This window comes from Dendropsophus ebraccatus, chromosome 2 (assembly GCF_027789765.1).
Source record: "Dendropsophus ebraccatus isolate aDenEbr1 chromosome 2, aDenEbr1.pat, whole genome shotgun sequence".
Lineage (NCBI taxonomy): Eukaryota > Metazoa > Chordata > Amphibia > Anura > Hylidae > Dendropsophus > Dendropsophus ebraccatus.
Window position 1 is genome coordinate 42569793 of NC_091455.1, and position 19445 is coordinate 42589237.

Below are 19445 nucleotides of genomic sequence, written 5' to 3' on the forward strand. Positions count from 1 at the left end.
GCTGCTTTTAATCCAAGATCTGTCCTGGGGTCCGCTCGACAGGTGATGCAGTTATTGTCCTAAAAAACAACTTTTAAACTTGCAGTTCCGTGCCCAACGGCTGTGGCCTAGATTGGGTGTGCATTAGGCTGGCACAACCTCTCTGTCCCTCCTCCCGCCCTCCTCATCATTAGGAATGCCCTAGGCAGGTATTCTCCTATTCATCACCTGTGTCAGCACAGCACATGGGCTGGATCGTTAAGGCACCTGTGCAGTGTTCACTGCCGAGGAATAGGAAAAATGGTGACGAGCTTGGGGAGAAGGGACGGAGGGGTGGTGCAAGGTTAGGGCACAGATACTCCAAGCCATGGCCGTTGGGCACAGGGCTGCAAGTTTAAAAGTTGTTTTTTAGGACAATAACTGCATCACCTGTCGAACGGACCTCAGGACAGATCTTGGATTAAAAGCAGCTATCTGACGGTACAAGTGGTTTAGGGGGGGGGTCAGATTGTGGGTACAGAGTCACTTTAGGTGGAGATGACAATGATGTATGAAGTGCAGGTACAATATTTGCAGTGTTCCTTGGCTTGGCTCTAGATGTTTCATGATGATCTCCTCCCACTGATAAGGGAATGAGCAGTCGTTGGACGTTTTCTTGGATATACCAGACTAGTGGAGTGGGTGAGATGCAAATGAATGTAGGATCCTCCTCCGCAAACTGCATTACAAATAATGGTGTACCTCTGCCCACCCCCCTGCTGTCCATCTGCCTTGTATATGCTGTGGAGCAGTTTTTATTGGCTTTTTCCTACTTTCTCCCCATTTCTTTACAAATGTTCCATGTTTGAAATAAAAAAAACTGTATGTAATAACATAAAAACAGTGTCCTACTAAATAGTCATGAAGGTGTCAACCTCTGTACGTTTACATGTAACCCATCCTACACTTCCACCAAGAACATGTACCGTTCGTTGTGAAACCTGTGACCCCCTGTAGTGAAATCTTCTACTGCATCTCCTCCCATTGGAATATGACTTGCACCACAGTGCCACACATTTAGTGTTAGGCTAGGTTCACACTGCGTTTTTACAATCCGTTCTTTTTTCATCCATTTTTTTCCAAAAAATAGATGCATTTGTGTGCATCCGTTTTTCCATTGACTTCCATTGTTAAAAAAAAACGGATCAAAAGGGATCTGTTTTTTTTTTACGGACATAAAAATGTAGCTGACACTACTTTTGTGTTCGTTTTAAAAAAAAAAAATCAAAGTCAATGGAAAAACGGATCAAAACGAATGCACACAAATGCATCCGTTTTTTCCATCCTTTTTTTTTTTTTTTTTCAAAAAACTGATGGAAAAAAAAACTGATTGCAAAAACGCAGTGTAAACCTAGCCTTAAAGGGGTTATCCAGCGCTTCAAAAACATGGCCACTTTTCCCCCTCTCTTGTGTCCAGATTGGGTGGGGCTACAAACTCAGTTCCATTGAAGTAAATGGAGCTTAATTGCAAACCACACCTAACCTGGAGACAAGAGAGGGGGAAAAGTGGCCATGTTTTTGAAGCGCTGGATAACCTCTTTAAAGAATCAATCCAGACCCTCACTCATATAATGCACACTCACCCCAATATTTCCACAGTGCCGTTTCTGCCCGTTCTTGTTTTGTGTCTTTTTGAAGAGTAAATGGAGCAGATAGTATTGGAAGGACACAAGGCATCCAATAGGCTGGGACACTCATGCTCAGTTCAATCACAGTCACATGATCTGTCCCATTAGTACTGGCAGTTGGTTTTCACATGCAACAAGGGGCATTGTGGGAAAGTGGCTGCACTGTTGCATGGCAACCACAGGGTCACAGGTCAGAGAGAAAACCAGGAAGTGAATAGATCCATGAGAAAGAACAGTGGTAGAGGGATGTAAGTTACTTCTCTAAATACAGCATATTTGTTCTCCTTAACATACATGTATGTGGTACACATTTTATTATACTTTTTCTTGGTGACACTTCCCTTTTAATTCATTTATTTGCAACAATATTGAACTTGACCAGCTATTCTTGACACAAGACTATGGTGGGACCTCGGCCTATGCTAATATAGTACTAGAGAGTAGAGACAACCGAATCTAAAGTATTAGCAAAGCAAAGCGCTACTCTTGGCTTTCGGCTTGTTGGCTTGTTAGCCGCTGTCTTTGAACGCTGCTCATTTCCAGGTGTCTGGAAAAGCTGGATGAAGTCCTGGGAGAAGTTTGCCAGGGATGCATCCAGCTTTTCCAAGCACCCAGAGCGCAGCGGCCGACGTTCAAAGACAGCGGCTAACAAGCCGCCAGCCGAGCGTAGTGAAGTGCTTTGCTTTGCTGATACTTAAGATTCGCTCATCTCTACCAGAAAGACAAAACCCCTCATTAAAGGGGATATCCAGCCAAAATGTTTGTCTTTCAAATGAACTGGTTTCAGAAAGTTATATAGATGTGTAAGTTACTTCTATTTAAAAATCTTAAGTCTTCCAGTACTTATCATCTGCTATATGTCCTGCAGGAAGTGTTGTATTCTTTCCAGTCTGCTGCCATCACTGTCCAAGACAGGAACTGTACAGAGCAGGAGTAAATGTGCCTAGAAAGCCTTTCCTGTCAGTTCCTATCTTGGACAGAGGTGGCAGCAGAGAGCACTGTGTCAGACTGAAAACTACATTAAAAATTTATATAACTTTCTGAAACCAGTTGATTTTAAAGAAAAAGATTTTCGCCGTTTTTAATCTCAGACTTTTACAGGTGTTGTTGTTTTCACACCACACAGTATATAAAGGTATATAGGGGCTGGCCACAGTCACCTTGATGTGAGTGTATTTGAGTATTGTCAGGGGTTTACTAATAAAGCATGTTCTCTGGCTGAGAATGATGTATGGGCTATCTGACACCACCGCACTGTATTCTGTCACTGTCTTGTTCGCCTGAAGGTCTGTAGCTGATTCTGCCCAGTTTGCAAAACTTCACAAATAATTTGCTGGGCCATGTAGACGGGCGGATTGCTTTATAGACTGTCCCTGTCATAGAGTGAGGTGGGAGAGGAGGGATATTATTAGGCCTGGTCCAGCAGAAATAGCGCACAGCGTAGTATTGTTTAGTCCTTTAATATGGCAGACCCCAGGGATGGTGGTGTGGAGGTCTGTCTGATGCTGGAGGTGTGTGGCATTTACGGATTACAATGATGGAACAGAAAACAGGAACTATTAGCCCTAATGTGAACCTATTCTTAAATATGACCAGGTTTTTTTTACTGAACAACATGAGATATGGTAGGAAGCATTGAGAGCATTGTTACAGACCTTTGTGGACTGATAAGAATATTCAGTGATGGCAGTGATGTTATTCCGATGTGCTACCGGTTCCAGGCATACTGGATTATTGCAGCTTTAATGTATAATAAATGTCACACTCCATCTACCTTTGGGACTGAAATCTTTCCAACCTTTTAGGAGAATTACATTAAAAAGGGATTATTCATACAGACCCATAACTTGTCTCCAATTCATACACCCTGGTTCACAGCCTTGTGCTTCTCTAAAAACTCAAAAACTATTCAGTCTAGTAGTAGTCACTTTATTTAAGATGTATCCCCTACATGGTTTAAAGGGGCATTTTACAAATATATAAATTTTTTTTATTTTTTATTTGTAAAATATCTTTATTAAAACAATGACTGCCACCAATCACTATGTCGGGAACTGCTGGACTGCACAACCCCCACCCTGGCATAGTTACAAATCACTAGTGCTGCTGCAAGATTTTCTTGATGTCTGTTCTAATGCATCCCTATCGGGTGGGGGATCGCAGAATTACTAGTGCTGTATGCAGCGGTGATAGTGATATGTAACTGTTTCAGGACCAGGGCTTGTGCAGCCCTGCAGTTCTCAACACAGCCACTGGTGGCAGTAGAGAGGCTGTGATGCCATTCTATGTATAAAAAAAAAAATTATATCATTTTTTAAACATTTCGTTAATATTATATTACAAACAAGTAAATTGCTGTGATATGTGATACCCCTATATAGTTGGTTACAGTTATAGTTGGTTGGGATGACCAGCATAAAACAAATCTGCATAGAATCTGTGTGGAACGTGACCTGTAATATATTTTCTAAATCACAGCATGTCCATTTTCATGTTGGAACTCTGCCGATTTATTTCAGTTTTTCTCCATTGACTTCAATGGGATAAATTAAATCCACAATTTTTGCAATGGATCCACAGACAAACTTGTGGATTTTCAACAGGTTTATTTTACTTTTACAGATTAGTTTACATAAACCACACTGTAAATCTGCAACAAATTTACATAATCAAAATCTACATGATTTACTGCGGGTATTTTATATGGGAAAGCTGTGGATTATTGTATTTTCATCCAAACCTTCATTTTTTACCGTACTTCCAGATACAAAAGTCCCAGTGCCTTACTGCAACAAGCCTTGTGTGTCCATTATATGACACAGACGCATTACTTTTCCAATTAAGTTTCCCATTTAACGACCACAAGCTTTATTTCTAAACCATAGGTGGACAGAATATTTGTGGTACAGCAGATAAACTTTACTAAATAAAACCAGGACCTTCCATACTGTAAAGATAAAGCACCCAATCTGATTAGTATTAGCCTAATAAGGATGAATGCTGGGGCCTTACCTGATAAAACATGGCCTCTTGTTTAACGGTAAATATGAAAAATAACACATTTATTCCTTGTTTTTCAGATATTTCATGAATTCGTCCTGAATGAGGATTATACCGCCTACAACAGGTAAAGTCTCTGCTAGATGTTGATGGCTTGCACAACTGATTTATAAAGCAGTGTAGTACTCTCTTTCTGCCTGTAGATGTCACTGCTGTCAGTGCATACTTAGAACATGCTTATGTACAAAGCTCAGGTTAATAGACTGGATCATTGCCACTGTAGGGGGCATCTTGGATTAGAGAGTATCTGATTTATAAATTAAAGGGGCTAGGGTATTTTAAAAAAAATAGACAATTCCACTTTAAAACTCTTGCTTCACCAGTGAAAGCATAATCCTACAATAGGCATTCACATCACAGAACTGCAGAAATGTATGGTAAAACCACAAACGGCATGGTTGTTATATGTTGCAGTTATGTCCACAGACAAGAACTATATAGTGTAAAATGCTTCGGCCCAACCCATTTATGACCATGATACGTCTTTGCCAGTGGGGCAAAAGTAGTCCGGCACTGGTCTCCTGAGCAGAATATCATGGCTGTCCAACAACAACAAAACAACAACAAAAAGTTAATGCACTTGGAAGGCGACATTGAAAAAAAATGAAGAACATTGTATGGTCATGAAGGGGTTAAAAAGGCAGAGAGGTGTCTGATTTATGTATGTGGCGGCACTAGCTCTCTTGCCTGGTATGCTGATATATTTTGCTGTGCTGAGGTTTCTTTCCCCCTATGTACTTACTATCCCTCGCCCGCCCTGGATATAAAACAAAAGGTTAATGAAAATGAATTACAGAGCAGAACAGCCGATCCCTGAGCCGTAAGCCGCCGAGCTCCGATATTGAGCGCTTGCTTTCTGTCCTCGCACAGAAGTGGTTTTCTTGCAGGCAGTTCACTTCTATACAATCAATTACATCTGAAGTTTGGCCAGAAGTTTGAGCATTCGATAGCAGTGAGTGACCTTTTCATGCGAAGAACAACATATCAATATTTATAGCCTGGAAGGGTAATGCGGGTCCTGAAAATCTAGACATAGGCAGTAATAACTGATGTGGAGGGGTGATATACCATCTCTGTGCTCCTCTTCGTTCTTAGCCAGCAGGCACACCTGCAGGATAGTGACCGCACCAGCACTAGATAATATAGAAGAGGTATGTTTACTTCAGTGCTGGGGTCCTGGGTTCAAACTTGACCAAAGACAACATGTGCAAGAGGTTTATAGGTTCCCCTGTGTTTTGTGTGGGGTTTCTTCACAATTTAAGAGCACATCATGAAAATACATGAACCCACACAGTATCTCAGTATCTCATGTCTACAGTATAGTAGACAAACAATGTGCATAAAACTACGGTCATAGATTTAAACCAACCAAGTTAAAAGTATTTAAGACAAATATAGAAAAGAAGTAAAAGTATAAGATTAAAGGGGACCTGTAGGACCACCATTGATCACAGAAACAGTCCCTAGGTTGGGTGGAGCTGCACTAACTGGGAACAAGGTTCCCCCCCCCCATCTTTCTGATCAGTGGTGGTCCTGGCTTCTGTGTCCCAACCAATTAGTCTAGGGTCACATCTCATTTTCAGCCCCACGCCGGGCTTCACTTCAGGAATCTATGAAACAAGGATGAAGAAGTAAGCCCAAAGCCGATGGCCCAGTTGTCTCATATGGGCAGGATGTAGTCATTTTGTATTCTTTTCACAGACGTATACTTCTTTTGTGCAGGACTTAACAGCACAGTCTTCCATGATTTTGAATGTGCAAAAGAACACTTCAGAGACACCATCACATGTCTCGACGTCAGTGAACTAGCCAGACCTTCCTCCGGAAAGGAATAACCAAGCCAAGGAATGTCTCTAATTAAAGAAACCACCTAAGCAAGGTATCCATCCACAGACAGCTGTTTCGGGGTTTTTGTCCCTCATCAGTGTAGAGTAGGATTCTGGCTAGTGGGAGCAATGACTAGTAAGTGCGTGCAAAAGGACGCTGGTTGACCTCAGGGAGATAAACCAAAACACCGCAGAGACACCATCACGTGTCTCAACGTCAGTGTAGGTTTCTGGCTGAGGTCAACCAGCGTCCTTTTGCATGCACTTACTAGTCATTGCTCCCACTAGCCAGAATCCTACTCCACATTGATGAGGGGCAAAACCCCCGAAACAGCTGTCTGTGGATGGATACCTTGCTTAGGTGGTTTCCTTAATTGGAGACACTCCTTAGCTTGGTTGTTCCTTCCCGGAGGGAAGGTCTGGCTAGTTCACTGACATCGAGACATGTGATGGTGTCTCTGCAGTGTTCTTTTGCATATTTGATTTCCCAGGGGGCAATGTTCTAGAATACACTGACGTTGAGACATGTGATGGTGTCTCTGCAGTGTTTTGGTTGATCTCCCTGAGGTCATACAGCGTCCTTTTCCATGATTTCCATGAGTCCTGCAGAAAAGAATTATACGTCCGGGAAATGAACAGAACGTAGTAACTAAATGTCTACATCCTGCCCATACAAGGTTGCGGGGCCATCGGCTTCTTGCTTACTTCATCATACTTTTTCTTTTTATAGGTTCCCAATGTGCAGCCCGGCGTTGGCCCAGAAATCAGACATGTACCTAGCCTTAGACATTTATTACCTTTCCTGTAATGGACACTGGTGGACACACAGGGCCTTGTTTTGGGGCGTATGCGTTGATCAGCATGTGAGAGTCCGCCTTATAGTGTTGAGATAACAATAGCCCTATATCTGATAAACAGAGCTCCAGCCTCTCTACCAGACATGTTTATCCCAACAACAAGGTGGAGATGTTCTGCAGTAAATATGGTGCCTCCCCGACCCCAGGCTATATCATACTATTATATTATATACTATTAATAGGAGCATCAGCAGCAGTTTATGTTTGTTTTTTTCCCTATCCTGATTCCATTTATTTTTCCACATGTAATAACGTTTGTGAATATCGCAGTCGAGTGACGAATGACGGGAAGAAGCATAGGCTGATCACACACGCAGATCGTGCCTTATCCACAGTGATCTTTCTTGCTTTTCCTGTTTGTCAGTTTTTTGTTTTTTTTCCTCCTTGCAATCTAATTTCTTAATCACATCTGCTACATGGGAAACCAGTTCCTGAAATCCCCATGCTTCTGAACTACGAGAGGGACACAAAGATGAGAAGACATAATCCAGGCAGATGGTGCCCCGGTTTGGGATTGACTCTTGACCCCTTTCTCTGTGCCAGCTCCTGTGCCATGCCACAACAGGCATCGTTCTATGTTTGTATTTCTCTTTTATATCGGTGAGGAGTGTCACTTAGATGTGCACAAATGTCTTTACCTGTTATCCAACAATAGAAAGCACTTGCCCATTGTTAGGAGGAAGGCACGTCGGCGATTTGGGGCAATGCCAAGGGCACTTTGTTTGCATAGATCAGCGACACGCCTCATCTGCTTCCCCTAATGGCAGCTGCGGCCTGTGGGGTATTCAGCCTCTCTATCTCGTACCATGAAATCTTTTTTTAATAACACAAACCACTATTTGAGGTAGTAAAATAAACCTATTATTGTAGATTCGTTTTTTTTTTTTTTTTTTTTTTTTTTTATTACAGCCTGGCCTTCTATCTCCTTTGTTGACAGAGTACAGTGCGATCTCGCGTTTGTAAAATTCTCATTAACGCGGCATCGCAAGATATAATTATTTGTCAAAATGCCAGCTCCCCGGAGGTGTTCAGCTGCCGCTATGTACGGGAGGTTTTATATCTCTATAAAAACCAGGTGAAATATTGAATCATCGTCGTAACTACGGGAATATAAGGAAAAATAAAATCCTTTTTTTAAAAAATAAAAAAATATAAATCATTCTAAACCTCTTCAGTATATTTATAGAAAGCCATTACTGATTACGGATGGTAATTTACTGTGGTTGAGTGGGGTCACCTGACTGCACAGCACCTTCAGTACTTTTCACCCTCTTGCACTCGTGTATTAGGAGGCTTTCCGATTCCTTTCTGACAGAAAAATATTTCTTTTTTAGCTCCTCTGTTCTTGAAATCATCATGGGTCTGAACAGTCAAATGCCCACAGTACCCTGGTTATCCCTTAACCAATAGATAGTGGTTAAAGGGGTACTCCAGTGAACCAATAATTATTTAAAATAAACTGGTGCCAGAAACTGCCAGCGATTTGTAATTTACTTTTATTAAAAAAAATCTCCTGTCTTCCATTATGTATCAGCTGCTGTATGTCCTGCAGGAAGTGGTGTATTCTCTCCAGTCTGACCCTGCTCTCTGCTGCCACCTCTGTCCATGTCAGGAACTGCCCAGAGCAGTAACATATCTCCATAGAAAACCTCAGTGGTTTTGTAGTGCCATTTGCCCTTTCTGGCAACAAGTGTCCTTCTCCAAACTACCCAATTCAAGTTCCCCACTTTCCCTGGAATATGTACTCTTATGGGCACCAACCCCCTCTCTTTGTCCGAATAAACGTTCTCTTATCACCCACTTGGTGGCTGTAGCCAAAATGCTTATCCCACTCCATTGGAGGTTTACCGCCCCCCCCCCCCCCCATCAATATCTCATTGGATTAAGGGTGGAGTATACCCGGAGGCTGGAGGACATCATTAGTTGGCAGAACTTCTCACATGATGCCTACTTAAAGGTGTGGAATCCTTGGATAGCCCTACTGAAACGTAACCAGTCCTAAGTAGTATGTTTTATAATATACAATACATATCTGTATATGGATATTTTACTTTTACCTTTAAATTTTTGTTCTTGAGTCTTTGATATGGTGGGAAGTAGGACCCCCCCCCCCCTCACTTCCCTCTCTTCTCCTCTGTTTCCTATACAACTTCCCCTACCCCCTCCCATGGTCCTGTTGGTTCCTCCCCCCCCCCCTCCTCCCTCTCACCTAGAACCCTCTCTATATTTTATATCTAGAAAAGACTGTTATGACTCTGTAACTTATATCTACATTATGTATTATAGTATGTACAGTTTTGTACATACAGTCCCGACCCCTTTTTCCCCCCTCTTTCCTCTCTGTATTCCCTAAAGTATTGTTGTAAAAACTAAAAAACTTCAACAAATATAGATTGAAAAGAAAACCTCTCCTGCTCTCTAGACTGGAAAGAATGTTTCACTTCCTGCAGGACATACAGCAGCTGATGGAATACTTGAGTTTATTTTACTAGAAGTAAATTACAAATTTCTGGCACTTTCTGGAACCAGTTGATTTGAAAGAATTTTATTTGCAGGAGTACCCCTTTAAACTTTTTAGAATGCCCTTTTAACCCTCTTTGAAGCTTTGAGTGTAAAACAGATTCCCTTTAAGCCGGGTTTGACACTTGAGAGTCTAAATTATCTATTAGAGTTGAGCAAATCTGTAGCCATGCAGGACTCCCTAGGGCTGCATCCAACTTCCAAAAGCAGATTCAAATGCTGAATGATCAGACCTCTCATCTCTATTATCTACACTATAAGGCTATGTTTACACAACATGAACAACCGGCCGTTCCGTGACCCTGGCCGATTCACGGAACGGCCGGTCTCTGCTTGGATCATCGCGGCCGGTACTCAAGTACCAGCCGGATGATATGTCCGGCCGCAGGGCTCTGATGCTGGTACTTGAGTGCAGGGGGAGCGTCAGAGCTTCCCCTGCACACTATGAAGCGAGTAGCCGGAGCCGCTCACTTCATAGTGTGAACTGACAGGGATTCCTACGGCCGCAATTCATTGAATTGCGGCCGAAGAAAACTGACATGTCAGTTATTTGCGGGGCCGCCCAGGATCCTGGCCGTAGCGTTTTATGTTCCTTTATTTCTTATTGTTTTGTTCTTTAGAGGCGACTATGATGATGTTTTTAGGAACAACCTTCCAGATTTATGAACCATATATAAGGACAACATTACCATACATCTCCTTCCAATAAGTAGATGTATCTAAACACATTGCAGCATGTATAGTAACATTGCAGAGGATGAAAGTAGAGAAGAGGATGAGATGTAAACATGAGCATATGGTGAAGTGATGCTGGAATATTATATATGATAAGTGATATACTGGGGATGATATGCATGGTGTAGGACAGATGGATTGGAGGTATGTCGTGTGGCTTTGGGATGTTTATTCGATTGTTGAGTATCAGATGTTGTAAAACACTGATATCTGTTTCCTTCCTTTTTATTGGCGATTGAGCGTTGCCAGAAAAACTCATTCCCGATAATTGGCCTGTATAAAATTCACGGTGACCAGCTAGACAACACTTGTTTGTTGGCTGATCGGATCTTATGTACAGGCCTAAAAGTCATTGTTAGTCGGGCCACACGTCATCTGTGTAAACAGGGGATAGAGCTAATGGCTGACAAAAATGAACCTATGACACGAACATTCGTCTGTAAACACACCTATCTGGGTGTGATTCTCTGTGCCTAAGCCCCCAATGTCACACAGGAGCCATCCTGTAGTCTTTCCTGTACACCGACTATCACTGGGCCCCTCTGTGACACTGGGGGCTCAGGCTCAGAGTATCAGACGCAGAGAGGTGTGTTTACAGATAAATGTCTGTGCTAATGGTGACCACTTGGCGCTGAAGGACCGCCCACATGACTAGATAGCGCTAATTTACGTACAGCGTGGAAAGTGTTAAAGGGTATGTGTAACTTGAAAAACAGAATATTTATTTGTACTACCAGCTGTATTACTAGCTTCTGGCCTGATTTTGTGGAGTTTGGTTCCCTTTGAATGGCCACACAAATGATCCAGTGATCATTCTCTGCCTGAATGATCATCGAGCGTAAAGGCTCTTTAAATGGCCGCCGATCAACCCTTACCTAACAGAAGTTTTATTGTAATCTTTATTTAAATAATTAATACTTAATAAAATTCATTAAAACAATGAAAAAAGATGAAACAGAACCCTTGACATCCCTTGATGAAGCTAAGCGAAACGTGCGTAGGGTGAGTGGGTGAGAGGGACTTGGCTGAATACATGCATCCTCCTGGGTAAACACATGTAACATGATTGGGTGACTTCACCTGTTTGGTACCTATCCAGTACCCTTGGCACTTTATAGGTTTTTGCCTGTTTGAAGAAAAAAATATTTTTCTCTTGCCATTCTATGTCTTTCTTCCTGCATTTGTATTTGTTCGCCATCTAGTGGAGGCTGCCTGCATTACAACATCCATACTTTTTCCTATGAGCATTCTCTATGCATGTGCAATATATTATTCCATAAAGTATATATGTATGTCTCCTCACCAATTTCTTTTTTGTATGGTTCTGTTTCATCTTTTTTCATTGTTTTAATGAATTTTATTAAGTATTAATTATTTAATTAACGATTACAATAATATTTATTTTTGATTGTCCTGCATTCTTTGTATCCCTTTGTGGATCCTTTTTTGTTTGATTTGTATATTGTTATGCATTAAGGACTATATATTTTGGGTCTAACAGAAGTTTTGTGTTACTACACCGCTGTTGCAAAACGAGACTACTCTACTCTCTTCTCCTATTAATCTGTTTGGGGTAGTTGTTGTCTCCCAGCTGATCCATTGCTCTGCCGTCCTTTGAAAGGGGAGTTCTTGTAGGTCAGCCTCTCTTCACAAAATGTTCTTGAGCAGATCTTTGCTTATGCTACGTGCAGTTCTTTTCTTATGCTGTTTCTTGCTTCCTGTTTGAGTCATCCTGGTATTTGTATTTCACTGTTGCTGCAGTTTTTGTTTTGTTGCAAGTTGCACTGTTTTTAGTTTTGCTCAAGTTTTATTACCTTTGGGTCCTAGAGCCTGCTGGTTGTTTCTGATCAGTATAGTTTAGTCTAGGGCTATCCCAGGGATGTTGTAGGGGCAGTTAAGCTTGATGGTGTCTGGTGTGAAATTGTGGTACAGTATCTATGGCCTGTCCTTGTATTTGTTCTTGCTTGTCATCTTCTTTACTCCCTGCCACTATTCTTTTTAGTTTGTGTAGTCAACCAATTCATCATCTCCAGTTTTAGTGATTCGTTGGTTAATTGCTCATACGATTGTTTTTATCTGACAGTATTGATACGTTTTTTTTTTTTTAAGTGACTGTTTACTGGTGGTTCTGATCTGCCCTACTGTAAGTCCTGGGGGTGTCTGAATACTGGGAGCCACATTAAGGACCCAGGAAAGGCAATTTCTATAGGGAAAGCCCAATTCTGCTGTCTACTGACCAGCTGACTCCTTTATAAGAACCAAAAGCATGCAAGCATAGATCATGTTGTTTTTTAGCACGTGCTTGTACCCTGGTAGGTGAAGGGCGTTTAGGCAATCTGTAATTCTACATTGCCTACGCTGCTGCTCTGCTGTCTCACTTAATTCTGCTGTGAGAGTGAGAAGCGTTTATGGGTCTGGAGATTGCAATAATGATCCGACTCCTCAGAGAGCCGCAATGTTTGACTGATGTCTGCTCTCAGATCTGATGAATAGCTCGTACATTTCCTCCAAGCATTATTACAGTCATTTCCCAGATCAAACAACACTTATGTTCATTTATCTCCTAAGCAATTAATACACACACTCCCTCTGCAAAAGCCCTACGTGATATTAAATGTCCGAGCAAAGCACCGATGGAGGTGGAACTGATGATGAATCGGCTCTATCTCAATACAGTATTGGATAGACAGGTGCTGCCAAGATCTGCTCTAAATGTTATATGTTATATTCTAGCTTTGGAAAGAAGAGGGCAGATGCTTGTCTAGGTTCCATGGCGGTGTGCCACGAAAATATTCTTTTACACTTTAACTTAAAGTGGTACTTTGGAGGAAAAAAAAAGTGTTTGGTTCAACTTGAATCAGAAAGTTTTACAGATTTGTAAATTGCTTCTATTTAAAAAATCTCCAATATCCAATCTTCCAGAACTTATCAGCTGCCTTATGTCCTGCAGGAACTGGTGTTTTCTTTTCAGTCTGACACAGTCCTCTTTGCTGCCACCTCTGTCCATGTCAGGAGCTGTGCAGAGCAGTAGCGAATCCCCATAGAAATCCTCTCCTGCTCTGGACAGTTCCTGTTATGGACAGAGATGGCGATGGAGAGCACTTTGTAAGACTGAAACGAATACTCAACTTCCCGCAGGACATACAGCAGCTGATAGGTACTGGAAGACTTGACCTTTTTTAATTTATGTAATTTACAAATATGCATAAGTTTCTGACACTAGTTTATTTGAAAACTATTTTTTTCCTCCCAAGTAAGCAGCTTAATTAGAAGCTGCTTCCAAAATGGTGGTGCCAAAAAGCTACATGGCATATCTTTTTCCCTGTGAAACATTGCGCATTACACTTGTTGACTTTTCAGTCTCCTCGAGGAGCTACATTACACTGTTGGTTCTTTTAGAGAAAAAAAAGTTCGAAATTTCTTAATTCCGGCAAGCTTCATGGCTTTTAAGAATTCTCTTTGTAAATGTAATATATCCTTTTTTTACTTCATTGTAATATAATTATAGTCAGTACAATGACTGCTTAAAGGAGTCCTCCGAAGGGGCAATAAAAATTCAGTTTGGTCAGGGGGTGGGGGAAATAATAAAGAATGTATATTTACCCCTGCCCGTGCCGGTTCTGTGCCACGTTCTGCCGGACCCTTTGACTTCACGGGCATGGAGAGGGGTAAGTAGTTTTTGCTTATTTTGTTCCCCCTGCCCCTGCCCGCTGTTAAAATGAAAAAAAAAAATAGATTCTGAAGAGAAACAGAACGCCTAATAGATTAATGTCTTGTCTACATGTAATTTTATTAAAGGTCTTTTAACTCTGACAAAGCAAAGAGCTTCTGGTGATTATATATATATATATATATATATATATATATATATATATATATATATACATATATATATATATATAATATGTGTGTGTGTGTTTGTAGGCAATGTGGTCTTCCTTTGTCCTTGTTGTAAAGAGTTGCCACATGACCATTATACAGTGAAACCACTTTGAGACAATAACCCTAATTTGTCTTTATAGAGCAATGCGCCTCTCAATGAAGAGATGCAGTATGCCCAATACTACAGAATTGAAAATCTTTTAATAGTGGTTGGTAATCTTGTAAAATTACTTACTGCACATTTTCCATTGTATATACTTAAAGGAGTTATCCAGCGTTAGAAACTTTTTCATACAGTGCTGCCTACCTGAGAACATAACAAACAAGTTATACTTACCTCTCAGCGCTCCCTCACTGTCCTGTTGCCATTTCTCTGGTGACTGCAGCTCCGCCACTTCTGAGATGAACTTGGGCTGTCATTCCCAAGAAGAGTTGGCAGTGACGGGGGCTGCAGTAAGCGGAGGGGCTGCAACAGGACACCGTGGGAGCACAGGAGGTAAGCACAGGATGTTAATTATGCTCTCAAGCAGAGCAGCTTTAAATTAAAAAAAATTCCTAACGCTGGATAACCCCTTTAATGTACATCCCATTAGTACTACACATTGTAATGGGCCCATCAGTTGAGGTGTGCATATATTTTCAATGTCAGCCGACAGCTATCCCTCCCGTTCACTACATACACATGGATATTTAGCACAATAACGTGTATGTCCATTACACCACCAGAGGGTGCAGAAGGTGGACACAGAAATAAGCTGAAGGAGGAACAGCTGGGGCGCCACCACTTATATAAATGTAAGATATCTTATAACAGAAACAGAATTTTTTATTAAAGTGACTCTGTACCCACAATCTGTCCCCCCAAACCGCTTGTATCTTCGGATAGCTGCTTTAAATCCAAGATCTGTCCTGGGGTCCGTTTGGCAGGTGATGCAGTTATTGTCCTAAAAAAACAACATTTAAACTTTCAGCCCTGTGTCAAATTGGCGTGCCTAGAGTGTGTATGGCCTAGGATTGCAACGCCCCTCCGTCCCTCCTCATAACTAGAAACGTCCCCTGGCAGGATGTTTCCTATTCATCAGCTGTCTGAACACTGCACAGGTGCCTTAACGATCCAGCTCATGTGCAGTGTTCACACAGGTGAAGAATAGGAGAAATAGTTCTAAAGGCATTCCTAATGCAAGTTTAAGGGTAGCTTCACACATACAGGATCAGCAGTGGATTTCACACTGCGATTTTCTGCAATTTTCATTCCGCTGCAGATATGTGACCCAGCCGCTTTAACCCCCAGCTGCCCGCAGCCCCGGCCCGGAGCATACATTACCTGCTCTGCGCACCATGGCAGAATGAAGCTCCCGACGCCTCATCAGCCAATCAGTGGTGGGGCTGCGGGTGGCGGGGGGTTAAAGGGCCTGGTCTCACATCCGCTGCGGGTATGTTTTTCTGCAAACTCGCAGTGTGAAATTCATTGTAGATCCGGTACGTGTGAAGGCACCCTAAAAGTTGTTTTTTTTAGGACAATAACTGCATCATCTGCCGGACAGACCCCAGGACAGATCTTGGATTAAAAGCAGCTATCCGAAGGTACAAGTGGTTTGGGGGGGACAGATTGTGGGTACAGAGTCATGCAAAACATGGCATAAAACCTGTAACCCAGATTACAGAATGAAGGGCCGTCCTGTAATCTGCACTGAGCTAGCGCTTATATTCCGGTGTACTGCGCGTGTCCGGCCCAGCGGTAACGCCAACTCAGTGCAGATTATGGAACGGCCCCGCTCTGATACAGCCAACGGCTACAGTTGTAATCAAGCTCCGGGGGTGTGATCACAACAGAGTCTGCATGCCATCAGTGACTAATTCACCCCTAGGATCACCCCGATCACCCCTCATTTGCATACGACGCAGGAGTTTTACAAAATAAATTTTTTTGGGGGTACAAGTAACAGAGTTAGTTATATGTTCGGAAACACTATTACAACTTTTTTGCTCGATTGGTATAGCTTTTATGGCATTTTTAGCATGATTGGTTCCCTTTAATTGTAATAGATGAAATATTTCTTTTCATTTATACTAGTGAAAAAAATGTTTTTATTTTTTTTTTGACAACCTCTTTACGTCTACAAAAGTTCCGGAAAATCAAGCATGCACCATTCATTTTTAGAGTTCATATCTACTACTCATTGTGCAGAGGAAATGAACCATCAAGCGCTGCTCTGATATAGCTGGGATTACACACATACAAAAGACCTTCTAATATTACAGAGCTATAAAAACAAATTGCTCAGACTGTGATATTTTTTTTTTCTTTGACTTTCTATGAATGTGGAAGCTGAAGTAAAGAATGGGGACAAAAACATCATTGATTTCTTTGAAGTTTTGGCGTTAGTGAGATCTTTTCAAAGTGCCTCAGATGGCGAGAAAAAAAAATGCCACCCATTTTTTCACTGCAGCATCAATCTTGTTATGAACCTGTTATGAGGAAGCCTGGCCGCCGCCTGCAAAAGACATAAGTGCAGTGGAGAGTGGACATGAGAAGAGGAAGAGGACGTCAAACAGCAAGATGGATGGATACTATAAGAAAAGTCATAAACATAGCATTGTGGAGCCTGAAGGCCCTAGCAGAAGACGGGACATGCTGGGAAAGCATCATTCATGTGCCGGCTAGGAGGGAATAGTGATGTGACGGTAAATAATAATAATATATGACAACTTGGAAAATCCAGCTGAACAAAGAAAATGTATGGCTCCCATTTGTTATCAAGCCAGGTATCCAGGATTGTTCTTTTGCGTGTTAGTATTGATATTAAAGGCCTCTATGGATGATATAGTTGGAACACAGCGACATATACAGTACAGTACAGTGCGGGATGCCTCTTTAGCTCTACATGCTAAAGTATGAGCTGGCACAGATTTTATGCAGATTTTTTTGCATATTCTGTAGTAAATATGTTGGGCTGGAGAAGGCTGAACCCCATCTACCTGTTCTTTAAAGTGTCACTGTCGTTTAATTTTTAATTTTAATTTTTTTGCAGAAATAATAGTACAGGCCATTTTAAAGAAACTTTGTAATTGGGTGTATTAGCAGGAAAGTGCATTTCTATCATGAAAAAGCAGGTTGAAGCTCTCCCCCCTGTCTTCATGGTTGTCTTATGGAGAGGGGAGAGGTTGAGGAAGATGAGGCACCAAAACAGGACAACAAAGAGTTAATTTACAGCTACATCACCAGGCTATCTCCTCTGAAGTCTGCACTGACCCCTCTGACCTCTGAATATCTGCTTTCACACAGGTCCCGTTGTGTAATCTGTTGTTCTCTGCTCTCTGCTGCCGACTAATCTCCCTCCTCCCCCCTCCCCTCTCCATAGGTTATACAGGGCTTGACTGATGTAAAAGAGTCGAGATTTCCTGATAATAAGGAGTGATTGAGAGGGAGGGGGGGGGGAACCTGGGGAAAGGCTTTTTAAATGCAGATAATGGCATATTTGCCTAATAAACCCAAATACAAAGTTTCTTAAAATCGCCTGTACTATTGATTTCTGCAAGATAGAAAAAAAAAATAATAGGACAGTGACACTTTGAAGGTGGTAACAAATTGGAAAAAAGTCTAATTTTTAGCAAAATTGTATGTTCTGTATAGTCTGGGATACACTAAAATGCACTTTAACCTTTACAGGTCATCTTAATGTGACCTTCTCTAAATTTTTGAATTCACTTGTCTTAGAGCCCTATTACACGGGACGATTATCGTGCGTAAAATCGTTATATCGTTCAACGGTAATTATCCTGCGTAATTGCAGGCAACAATTTGCAGTCAACAATCGAAAAATTTCCCATAAATTTCACCCATAAGCCAAATATCCCTAACTTTTTGTGAGTAGTGTATGTGCTAAACTTTTTAGTTTTATACTCTTCTCACGGTATAAGATGTCCAAATAAGCACAACAGAAGTCATTCCTATAATATTTTTTTTTCTCGGAAAATTCTTCTCTGCTTTACTTTCTGTAAGTACTCAGAAAGTGATTCCCCCCCCGAAAATCCCCTCCCTTAGACGGGCAGATAGGGCTTTGATGCTTAGAGTCCGCACAAATAGAACAGGCGTTAATGGATTCTTGCTTTATTTCCAGAGTCGGTGCATCATGGTGATGGCCCTTCAGGGTTCTATTTGTAAAACGTGTTTTAACTTTGCACATAAGTCACTGAAGGCTGCCTGGATTTTCTATTTCTTTTTGCTGTGACGTTTTATGTTCTGAAATGATGGGATTTTGCTGGGGGACTTCAATAATCCCCTGCTTGATTTTTATGTCTGAAGACATAGTGTTTCCAAGTGGGCTGTTTTATGTGTTTACTTCCAAGTGGCTGGACAGATCTTTATTTTTAGAATAGTTTGTGTACTCTGATTGTAGAAATTCTCCGAATTCTTATTTCATATGTTGATTTGTACTTTTATTTTGTCAGATGCATGTAGGGTTCTTATTTGCTGCTAGTAGCCCATTTGCCAAAAAGAAGTGAAGGTCAGTGGCAGTAATAGCCTGCATGGGGGCCCAGTTGCAGGTCTCGGGGAAGTAAAAATTATATAATACAGTGATACCTCTTGGTTTAAGAGTAACTTGGATTAAGAGCATTTTGGTTTAAGAGCTCACAGTTTTTCAAAATTGTGACATGGTTTAAGAGCATTGCTTTGGTTTAAGAGCTCCTGATACTGGGTGGGAGGGGGAGTAGGGGAGAAGCCAGGTCTGCATAGCGGGGTCTATAGCACTGTACTTTGACCCAGGAAATCTCCCTCACCTTCCAAATCATAGCAGATCCACTTCAGGCTGGGGCTTGCATCAGGGGACAGGACTGTGGAGGTAATCTCTCCATAGCTGTAACCCCTCTCTCCCCGGACAGAGAGCGCTGCATGTATGTGCCCACATCTGTCCTGC

At 41.6% G+C, this 19445-nt stretch overlaps 1 protein-coding gene across 3 annotated transcripts in view; it reads left to right on the forward strand.

Moving 5' to 3' along the window:
• PAG1 (phosphoprotein membrane anchor with glycosphingolipid microdomains 1) overlaps window positions 1-19445 on the forward strand; it is a 115301-nt gene that overhangs the window by 17967 nt on the left and 77889 nt on the right. For 2 of the 3 annotated variants that reach the window (XM_069959944.1, XM_069959943.1), the window contains exon 2: window positions 4727-4773. The gene's annotated coding sequence lies outside the window, so the exon portion shown is untranslated. Of the gene's footprint in view, window positions 1-1809; window positions 1895-4726; window positions 4774-19445 lie in introns of those variants that run through there. The other variant, XM_069959942.1, reaches the window with a different exon arrangement.